This window comes from Gopherus flavomarginatus, chromosome 21 (assembly GCF_025201925.1).
Source record: "Gopherus flavomarginatus isolate rGopFla2 chromosome 21, rGopFla2.mat.asm, whole genome shotgun sequence".
Lineage (NCBI taxonomy): Eukaryota > Metazoa > Chordata > Testudines > Testudinidae > Gopherus > Gopherus flavomarginatus.
This window is the reverse complement of record NC_066637.1, coordinates 17,306,862-17,317,044: the sequence shown is the minus strand read 5'-3', so window position 1 is coordinate 17,317,044 and position 10,183 is coordinate 17,306,862. Positions and strand designations below refer to the sequence as shown.

Below are 10,183 nucleotides of genomic sequence, written 5' to 3'. Positions count from 1 at the left end.
CTCTGTCTGCTGGACTTGGGAGAATCCAGTTTGCCTGAGTTCAAGTGAGCCTCCGCAGGAAATGGTGCCTTTCTGGAGGTGTTACAACCTGACAATCATCCCCCCCCCCACACACACACTGTTCCTTGTCCTTGGGGAGCCATGGTTACTGTCACCCGTGGAATTCCTGACAATCTCTGGCCCATAGTGATGCATAAACATACAGTGAGATCTCCCAAAGGTGTTGCAGGAAATTGCCATCTCTGCATCGAGGGCACTGGGGGAAGGGTGGAGAATTATCTTTTAGTCCTAGACACTAAGTGGTCACACTTGGCAGGTGTCATTTCCCTCCCCCTCCCCCAGCTAGAAGTTTGGGATTTAAAAAATTGTCACTTGTGAGTCTTAAGGATGGGTTTGAATCCTTGGCACAGGGAAAGGGTCTGGGTGGACCAGGGCCAAAGAACAGTGATTGAGGAATGGAGGTGTAGGGCCAGTGTCCTGAGAAATCAAATCAATGACAGCAGCTAGCATCCTGCACCGTTACTGACGTGTTCATGATCATGGTCGTGGTTAATCTGTAGCACTGGCCAGTTCACTGAAGGCATCTGCGGAGAGAGGAACCCTTCACGCGAAATCAAAATTTCTGAACAGAAACTGGCAAGTCCTGGAAAAACCTGACTGCTATAGCAACGTGTGGCTGATTGGGCAGACGGGTTTTGTTTACCAGCCGCCCTGTGGAGTTATAACCCCTAGCAGCTAATGAGCTTAAGGAGGGCAGCACCTAGGATGACAGGCTAAGTTACGGTGTGGGCGGCTGGGCTCCTGGTACCTGGTTACCAGGAGGAATTCGAGGGTTTAGTGTGACCATGCAGGAGCAGGCAGTGACCTTGTCCAAGAAAAGAGACCTAACCTGAACGTCACGCAACACTGGCAGCAGGTGCTGAGCTCTATAGTAACCAGCCCTGGGAGAGTCACCAACACGCCCGCAAGCCCCAGAGCAACCTAACGGAGATCACTGCAGGTGAGTGCGGGCATGAAGGTGGAAGGAGAACGTGAGGTTTAACGCTGATCGCGCTCTCTGGCTGTGGTGGGAGCAGGGGCCGCCTGGTGAATGAGGGGTTAAATCCAGCTCAGGTTCCCTCCGCCTCCTGAACAGGTGCTCAGGGAAAGGGCTCTGACCGGTGGTTGCTTTGGAGACAGTGGAGGGATTTCTTAGGAAGTTTTAACATTGCCCCTCCTGCTGGAGCTGATATGATGTCTTCTTGTTAACACTTCTCAAGGGTCAGACCTCGCTAACGGCAACTGGCCTGTTGTCTGCTGGGTCACCCCACCAGGTAAACAACGCTAGGGAGGAGAGTGGATTTAACCCAACTCTGCAGATGGAAAACTGACCAGGGTGTCAATCTCCCTTTGTGAAATCCAGAGGAGACAATGTGTGTGAACAGTACGTACAAATGTCCAGTGGTGGTACCACGTGACGGTTGGGGTTCTTGGTAGCCCAGGCAAGAGGCATAGAGTTGACGCCTTTTCAGCAAAAGCAAAGATTTTATTAGTGTGTGTCTTTTTGGCTGTTGCACAGAAATATATCCCTGACCAAACACCTCCAGCAATTTCTAAAATCAAAGGAATTAAAATACAGTTTTATCCCGAACCAAAATCAATCTTTGTTCAGCACTAAGAGGGTGCATTGACACTACAGAATTTCACACTGCTGAAACGACTGCCACTAGGAATTTTGTAAGACCAGGGGCTGGGATGAGTTATAGACCCCTGTGTGAGTTTAGTCGATGCACCTTCGTTTTCACAGTCGCTAGCTCTTGTTAGTTGCACTGCTATTGGCAAATGGTTATGTCGTCTGCTAGCCCAGGCTCAATAAGCTGTGGTTCACCCTGGGCATAGATCTCTCTCTTTAGCCATGCCAGCTTGTGCTGGGATCCTGTGCGATCTCTCAAAGCAGGGCTGGGCTTGGGTCAACCGTTGGCTGAGAGACCTTCAAGGCACAACCTCGGCAATTCTCTAGGTGGTGGTCTTCCCTCTGAGTTACCGCTGACCCAGACGTAGGCTGCTTGGCTGATTTCCACGTGAGATGCTGCTGTTAAAAAGCCAGAGACGCTATTTTCTTTTTCTGGCAAGAGTTTCACTCATTAGCCCTCATGTCCTGGCCAAATTCTAATGCGGTTAACCTGGGCCTGGTTTTGTCTGAGAATGGGCCGTGTATTGTTCTCAAGTAACAGCTGGTGACTAGAAGGGAGCAAGATTGGAGCCAGCGCTGCAAGATTTCTCTCGGGGCAGTGCTTCATGCGTAGCCCGTTTCACTGTTTGATTAATCGTTAGTTTCACTTCCTGTCTCATGGGCTGAGCATTTTTATAGCACTTTTGGTTTCTGCTGCCAAATCGTGGCATTGTACCCGCTAGCACAGGTCCTTAGGCCTGCGCGGAGCCCCATGAACTTTCAAGAAGGCCTGGCCCGTGGCTCTGGGACTGTAGGACCAGGGCTTAATTTAGAACAAATGTATTTAGGCTGTAACCTGCTTGGAGCAGGGAAAGGGGTTCACCAGCTGGGTGTTGGCCAAGAAATACGGCACCAGAGCTGCTGCAGTTTGAATTTGGCAGCAGGAAGTTGCTTTTTTTCCTCCCTCGAGCCAGAGCAATGGCTAAGAGAAGCTCCTTCTTTACTTCCTAGGACCCTCCCCCCCCCTGCCCGCTGGGAGATTGGAAACAGTGGCAGCCAGAGAGGAGGCAGGCATGGAGCAACGAGAGCTTGTGGTGGGGCTAGGGGTCTCTTCTGCAGATCCTATGTTAAAGCTGGGCTCTGCATCTCTTCCATGCTGTTGCTGAAGAGGTCACCAGACAGTTATGGGGAAGTGGGGAGGGGATAGGAGTGGGGCCTGAGCATCATTAGTAGTGTTATTTTCAGGCCTTGGTGAGTTGGTGTTCTCCCTTCCTGGACAGAGAATCAGCTGACGAGTAGAAAAAGGCACTGATGCACTTTTCTGAAAACAGATTAAAACCTTCAGATTTTTCTCTATAAGGAGCTTCCTATTTTTTTAAGCTAGTCAATTTAAAAAAAAAATTCAAGCTGGCGTCCCTTTAAATACATTCTGTGTCATTAAATACTCCAGGGAGGAAACCATTATAAATTTCCTTTCCTATGTTTTATAGTGTTAATGTGGTCTGTCAAACATCTGCCACATTCCACCCCAGAGCTGGCTGCATTTTTGCACCATGTGAAATGATTCCTGTATATTAAGTTCTCTCAAATCATTTAGGGTGAGCACTGATCATTTACATTTCTATAACAAGCTGCCGCTGCCTGACTATATAACTGTGGGCATGTTTCTGCACCTCTCTGTGCTTTCCTTACCCGCTATGTATAATATAGGTGATGCTCACGTTGACCCTGCTTTGTAAAGTGCTTTGAGATCTACAAAGGAAAAGCACTGTTTGTGTCCAAGATCTTAATACCTTGCTGGAGAGTTTTATTGCTGTAACATGTTTGAGAGCTCTGAATTCAGGGCATGTCACTGAGATGCCTTTAATCAAGAAACTAAACTTGTTTGGAGTCAGTGGAAGGGAAATGTAGATGATAAATGAAAGTTGTCATCCAATCAGAGGGACGGAAATTACTATGTGCCTTAGCTGACCAATCGTACAGCTCAAATAGCCAATTCTGACTGTCAAATGAGCAACCAAATCGTTCCTCCAAAGCATCTGTAGCTTCCAGGTGTTTGTAAAAACCATTGGTTCAATAGCTTTGCATGGCAAATACGTTTGTAAATGTTGTGATGTGAACAGAAAAGTAACAAGCTGAAAAAATGGCTACGTTCCTCAAAACACATTGTTTGTAACTGACAGCTCCACCAGCTGTAGCGATCTCACCAAACGGGGATCTCCTGGGCTCCTTCGAGGGGAAGGATCCAGTTTAGTAGGAATGGCCCAGGGCTTTTTCAAATGGGTCTTGAAACAGCAGCCTCCAGCTGCTAATATCTGCTTTGTGCATGATGCTCGGAGCTGTTTGCCAAGCGTGGGAGACAAGACATTCACTTATATGTCGCTACAAGCTCAGGAGGATTAAACAGCTTTAAAACTGCAATGCAACATGCACGCCCAACCTCCAGCCATAGCCTAGTCCAGTTACTGAGGCCTTTCAAACTATAGCGATCAAGTTATCTGGTGAGAATGTGTTGGATTTCATGAGTACTTGCAAAGTTATCCTGTGTTTAATGCTGAGAAAAGTAAGTACATGGAAAGTACCCTGGAGTACTAGATGGAGCTGCTATAAGGTGGGTGTGTAACTGGCTTATGCTTAGATTGTCAGCTCTCCGAGGCAGAAACTTTGTACAGCACCTAGCGCCGTGAGGTTCTGGTCCGTGACGGGGGTTCCTAGGCATTAGGATGATACAAATCATCCATAATAACCTGAAGCGTGTGCATCCCAAACACAGCAGAAGATACTGAGGGACTGGTAGCCAATAAGTGAAACTGACTAGTGCAGATGGGGGGCTAAGCAGGCTACTAAAGGAAGCCAGCAGTAGCCCTGGTGAAATGCGTGTTAGATGGCAACCATTTCATAATGGCATGTGTTCTTCTGCTGTTAAACCCAGGCCCGGATTGGGCTTTCGGTGCACTCTGGATGAGCCAGGAGCCAGTGCTGAACCGGGATGCTGGTGGATGGAGGGTGGCCCCGATCCCCGTGCATGTAGATTGGACCCAGTTGAGGATTCCAGTGCACAGACTGGCTTCATCCTACAGTAGGTTTTTTTATGGGGCATGAATCCCTGTGGTACCAAAGGGCCGAACCGGCTTAGTGGGGCCAAGTCCTCCATGCATGTATAGGGACCGCTGGTGCACAGAGCCAGGAGGATGGGTGTATGGGGCGAGACCCCATGAAATCAAGAGTGGCCTGTACTGGGAGCATCCTGGGGGTTTTGGGAGACCCTGGGGGCAGGGGCTTCACCCCCTTAGTTTTGGGAGGGGAGAATGTGGAGTGCACTGGGGGGCAGATGCAGGAGTGGGGTGGGGCCCAGACATCCCTGTGGGGTGAGACATGGAAGGAGGGAGACCCCACTAATGGAGCATGTGGGGAGGCCCTGCCCCAGGAGGATTGTGGGGGCAGCAGGGCAGAGCACCCCATTTGTGTGGGGTGTCCAGCAGCATGTCTCCCCCCTCTCTGGGGGGTTCTGGTGGGAGGCCCTGGGCCTCTGACTGTGAAGGGGGAGGGTCAGGACCAGACCTCTGCTGAGGGCAGCTGCTTGCCCCGTCACTTATAACTCTGTAACCGCCTTCCCCTTCTCTCTGCCAGCTCCTCCCTAGCTCACTTCCCCCACACCACATAAATACAACACTCTGCAACGGCTGGGGGCTTTGGTGCTGAACACAAGGACCCGTGTGACAGGCAGGGCACTAATGACCTCGCCGCCTGTCTCAGTGGCACACCAGGCCTCTCACACATCCGGGCAGAAATGCTGCTCAAGAACTGTGTGTGCCTCAAACACTCGTCTCTTTCACCCGCGGAAGCTGGTCCAATAAAAGATCTCAGCTCACCCGTCTCCCCCTCCCATTACAGGGTCGGGAGAATAGATTCAGTGATGGACTCTTGTAGGAGAAAGGTTGAATCATAGAATCAGCAACATACACCTGGCATCGTTGTTATCTGTGATGTCTTCTGGCAGCCTGGTGGGATCCCAAGCAAGGATCAGCATGCCACTGAGCTAGGTGCTGATCCCAACTCTTATCTAGTGCTGTTCCTCAGCAGATCTTGAAGCACTTTGCAAAAAGTCAGTATTGTTAGCCCCATGTTACAGAAGGGGAAACTGAGGCATGGAGCAGGGACATGACTTGCTCAAGATCACTCAGCTGACCAGTGGCAGAATTGGGAATAGATCCCAAGTCTCCTAAGCCCTAGGACACTGCTCTAACCCCTAGGATACACTGCTGAAGAGCACACGTGCAAGACCAAAGAACAGTCCCCCAAAAGCTTGCTGCTATCCCACATTATGGCTCTTTACACCTGAGGCCTGTGAGCATCCAGTTTAATGATACTTCTTGGGGCGTGTTACTGCTGCCGTGAACTATTCTGGTTACCGGAAAGCAGGAGAGGCCTGCACAGAGGGATTACGTTGGCACAGTCTGAACAGTAATCACCCAGCCAAAGCACTGCTGGGATCTGGATCAAGACTAAAAAGGGTCCAGGTTTACCAAAACCCAGTCTCCTTCCCCATCGCTGACTCATTGACCTTCCAGCTCCCCTGACCTTCCCCGCACCCTCCTCGGTTCCCGTCAGATGCTCTTGGCTGCCTGATCCCAAGCCTCCTGCCTTAATCCCCCTGCTCCCTCCTTTCATGATGTCTGTTCTGCGTAAAACGCATCTCGCTGCTGAGCCATCTGCTGCTGCTGTGTTTGTTTATCTGGGTGACGCTGAATTGTTGTGCTGCTTCTTACCGGCAGAGGGGGACCTGCAAAGAGTGACTCAGAACAGACAGGGATGGAGGGACCTGGGGGGCTCCCTATCCTACATGTCACAGCACGGGAAGGATCCAGATCCAGAATCACCCTGGTTCAGGCCTGCCGTGCTGCCCTGCAAGGTCAGCTCACAGTATCATGAGCACGTCCACCTCAGCTCAGCAGGGCTGGGCGTAAGGGGTTGAGAATAGTCAGCAGCGCTGTCCGTAAACCCAAGGGATGGCGGCAAAGCCCCCTATGGGAAGAGGAGGTGAGGTCGAGCCAGCAGAAGGGTTGGGTCTGTGGCACGGGTACTTGTTCTGGGTGAGGCTTTAAGTCTTGTTTGGTTTCCTTGAGAGCACAACCCTTGTTTACAATGTGGGTCTCCTCTAAAAAGTGAATCTGAATCTGGGAAGTGGCCCCGATCCGATTGGCCCCAGGTGCATCCCAGCATCACACTCGTTAGACCCTCCCGTAGGGTCTAACTCCTGTTTCCCTGTAGGAGCCAAGGCTGCTGGCAGAGGGGGGATCTGGACACTTACTCCTTGTGCGTTGTTTGCTGTTCCACCTGCACAACCCCACTGAAAGCAGTTGGCGTGGCACAGCCGGCGGGGAAGGCAGAACATGGCCTGATGGAGCTCTATGCCTGGTGATGTCGGAGAAGGAGAGGCCAGCTTGACTGTGAGTCCAAGGTGATGCTGCAGGGGTGGCAGTTAGGGGGAAATATTGTTTTCCCTTTGTAAAATGAGCCCCCTCTGTATGCCATTTGCACTTGCTGCATCTTGTCCGAAACTGAGCCCTGATCTTGCAATTTGCCCACCCAGCTGCTGCAGAATGGTTCTGCGTGGCCACCAGGGCTCAGTTGCCTGCTTTTTAGGGCAGGATCAGGGCCTTACGCTGCAAGCTCATTGGTGAAGGGACTTTACGTTGTTTGTCCAGTACACTGTACTCTACGGCCCCGATCCCAGTCTGGCCACCACTGGAATATAATAATAGGGATGGTTGAATTGAGGCCAGTGAAAATCAGCCTTTTCATCGTCATGGCCTAGATTTACTGAGGCCTGGTCTACATCTTCAAATAGATCGACCAGGTAACGTAGCTCAGGGCTGGGGAAAATTTCGCGCTGTAGTGAGGTCGACCTAATGCCCACTGTAGATGCAGCTAGGTCAGTGGAAGGATTCCTCAGTCGGCTTAACTACCAGCTCTCGGAGAGGTGGATTAACTGCAGCTGCAGAAACCCCCCTTCCACTGATGTGGGAGGCATCGAGGCTACGGCGTCCCAGGTGCAGTGCCAGAGCTGCACAGCTGTAATGCGGAGGTGGCCGGGCTCTGCCCAGTTTGTCTGCTCGTGCAGAGTTCTAGCCCAGCTGCCCTTTATTCAGTGGGACTCCGCTGGAGGCTCACCTGAGCCTTTCATTGTGTAAGGATGGGACTTTGCGGGGAGAAGATCCTGTGGCTTTGAAAAGCCCATCGTCCACATCTCTCAGGTGGCAGAAGTCTTGCTGGGTGGTGAGCTTTCCACCTTCTTGGACCGGGAGCCAATTGGACCTGACAATTCAGGTTCTTCTTCCCTGAGATCTGATTTAGGATCAATGCACCTGGCAGGACGGCCTTTGGATTTCAGGGGTTCAAATCCAGTGTCTGCCAATTCTCCCATAAAATCTGGGGTGTTTGAGATCTGAGCAGTCAGCTCCGGAACCAATCTGTCTGTCAGGTGTTTCAAAACGGACGCCTACGTGTAGAGCAGCACAGCAATATAGGTAGGGCTAACAGCGTCCCAAAAGGGTGTTTCTAGTGTAGACATGCTTACAAGCAGGACTTCTGGGCTTAGCTGCAGCTGTTAATTTCTTCCTCGTTCATTCTCAGTTTATTTGTATGAGATTCTCTCAGTTTACAGGCTGATTTTAAGATGAAAATATTTGTTGTCTGGGAAGGATTCTTACCAACCTAACCTCTCTACGGATGGCTTCATGGGGGACACTGGGCTCTTTCAACCTTGGCTTCTACTTAAGGCCTTTCATTGTCAGTTAAAACAACGAGGAGTCCTTGTGGCATCTAAGAGACTAACACATTTATTTGGGCATAAGCTTTTGTGGGCTAAACCCCACTTCATCAGATGCATGGAGTGGAAAATACAGTAGCAGGTATAAATACACAGTATATGAAAAAATGGGAATTGCCTTACCAAGTGGAGGGTCAGTGCTAATGAGCCAATTCAATTAAAGTGGAAGGGGGCTATTCTCAACAGTAGAATACCAAGGGAGGAAAAAATCACTTTTGTAGTGGAGATGAGGCCCATGTAATCAGGGTGGCCCATTTGAAAGAGTTGACAAGAAGGAGTGAGGAGCAGTCGGGGGATATTAGTTTTTGTAGTAACCCATCCACTCCCCGTCTTTATTCAGTCTAATTTGATGGTGTCCAGTTTGCAAATTAATTCCAGTTCTGCCGTTTCTTGTTGGAGTCTGTTTTTGAAGTTTTTTTGTTGAAGAATTGCCACTTTTAAGATTGAAGTGTTCTCCGACTGGTTTTTGTATGTCATAATTCTTGCTGTCAGATTTGTGTCCATTAATTCTTTTGTGTAGAGACTGTCCAGTTTAGCCAATGTACATGGCAGAGGGGCGTTGCTGGCACACGATGGCATAGATCACATTGGTAGATGTGCAGGTGAACGAGCCCCTGATGGCGTGGCTGATGTGGTTAGGTCCTATATTTCCAGGTTTCACAAAAGCGATTGTTCCATTGTTACTGGTTTACAGCCAAATTTGGGACTACTCGGGTACATGAAAATACTGAGTGTGTTAAGGAAATCCAATCCACTACATTAGGTGGAAGTGTTTCTGTTAATAAGAAGTCAGTCGAAGGGTTAAAAGTGAGGCTGTCTGTTGAAATAAGGCGATGTAGTGGAAGATGCACCCGTGGGTACAAATACGGTTAGTGTCCAATTTGTGAAGAAAGCCACAGTATTAAACTGCTTTGACTTCCAATACTTTTACTTTTTTTCTACTCGTTGCTTTTTTCCTGTCCTCCCCTCTCCCCACAGTATCTCTGATCTTTATCCTGAAAACTGTTTATTTTTTGCATTGATTTTCACCCGCTGTCTAATTTTTGTAATAAATACTGACAAGTTACCAGGAAAGTTTAGCAAAGTAAAAACTGAAATCAAAGGGCCTCCCTTCCGCTTAAGCTCCATCAAGGTCTGAAAAGGGGGGATTCTTCAGCAATGGAGTTTGCCCACATTTGTATCACCATGGTAATAGAGCTTTGGAGTTGTCCTAGTGATGGTTCCTTAGGGGTTGGGCGAAGCACCATCTCGCATATCCCTCTCCACCATTGGCTTGATCCCCCCGCCTCCCCTCTCCAAAGCCAGGCTACTCTTGGGTCCTAGTGCACCCTACTTTGCTTTCAGAGGATGATGTTGGTGACACCAGAGATGTCCCCTTTGAATCTTGTCCACCAAAGGGCAGGTTAGCTGGGGCGGTGGTGACTGGCCCCCATTAGGGTTTGCACCAGCAGAGCTGCACCAGTGTTAGTGCAACAGTGGGAGATTCTTCTAAAAATGCTTGTGCAAGAGACAGCTGTGAAGTGTAAAGTCGGGGTCCCGGCTGTGAGCCCAGAAGGACGGTGTGAATCCTGTGTCTTTGGATATGTCTACCCTGCGAGCAGAGGTTTGAGTGCAGCTCGGGGAGCCACGCCCATTAGGAATATGGCTAAAGAAATCAGTGAAGTTGCAGTGGCACAGGCTTCAGCGTGGGTTGTGCAAGC

General features: G+C 49.8%; 1 protein-coding gene across 1 annotated transcript in view; it reads left to right on the top strand.

Annotated features, from left to right (window-relative positions):
- Positions 1-781: 781 nt before the first annotated feature.
- CROCC (ciliary rootlet coiled-coil, rootletin) overlaps positions 782-10,183 on the top strand; it is an 83,302-nt gene continuing 73,900 nt past the window's right edge. Inside the window, exon 1 of the mRNA XM_050931307.1 lies at positions 782-1,000. The gene's annotated coding sequence lies outside the window, so the exon portion shown is untranslated. The remainder of the gene's footprint in view (positions 1,001-10,183) is intronic.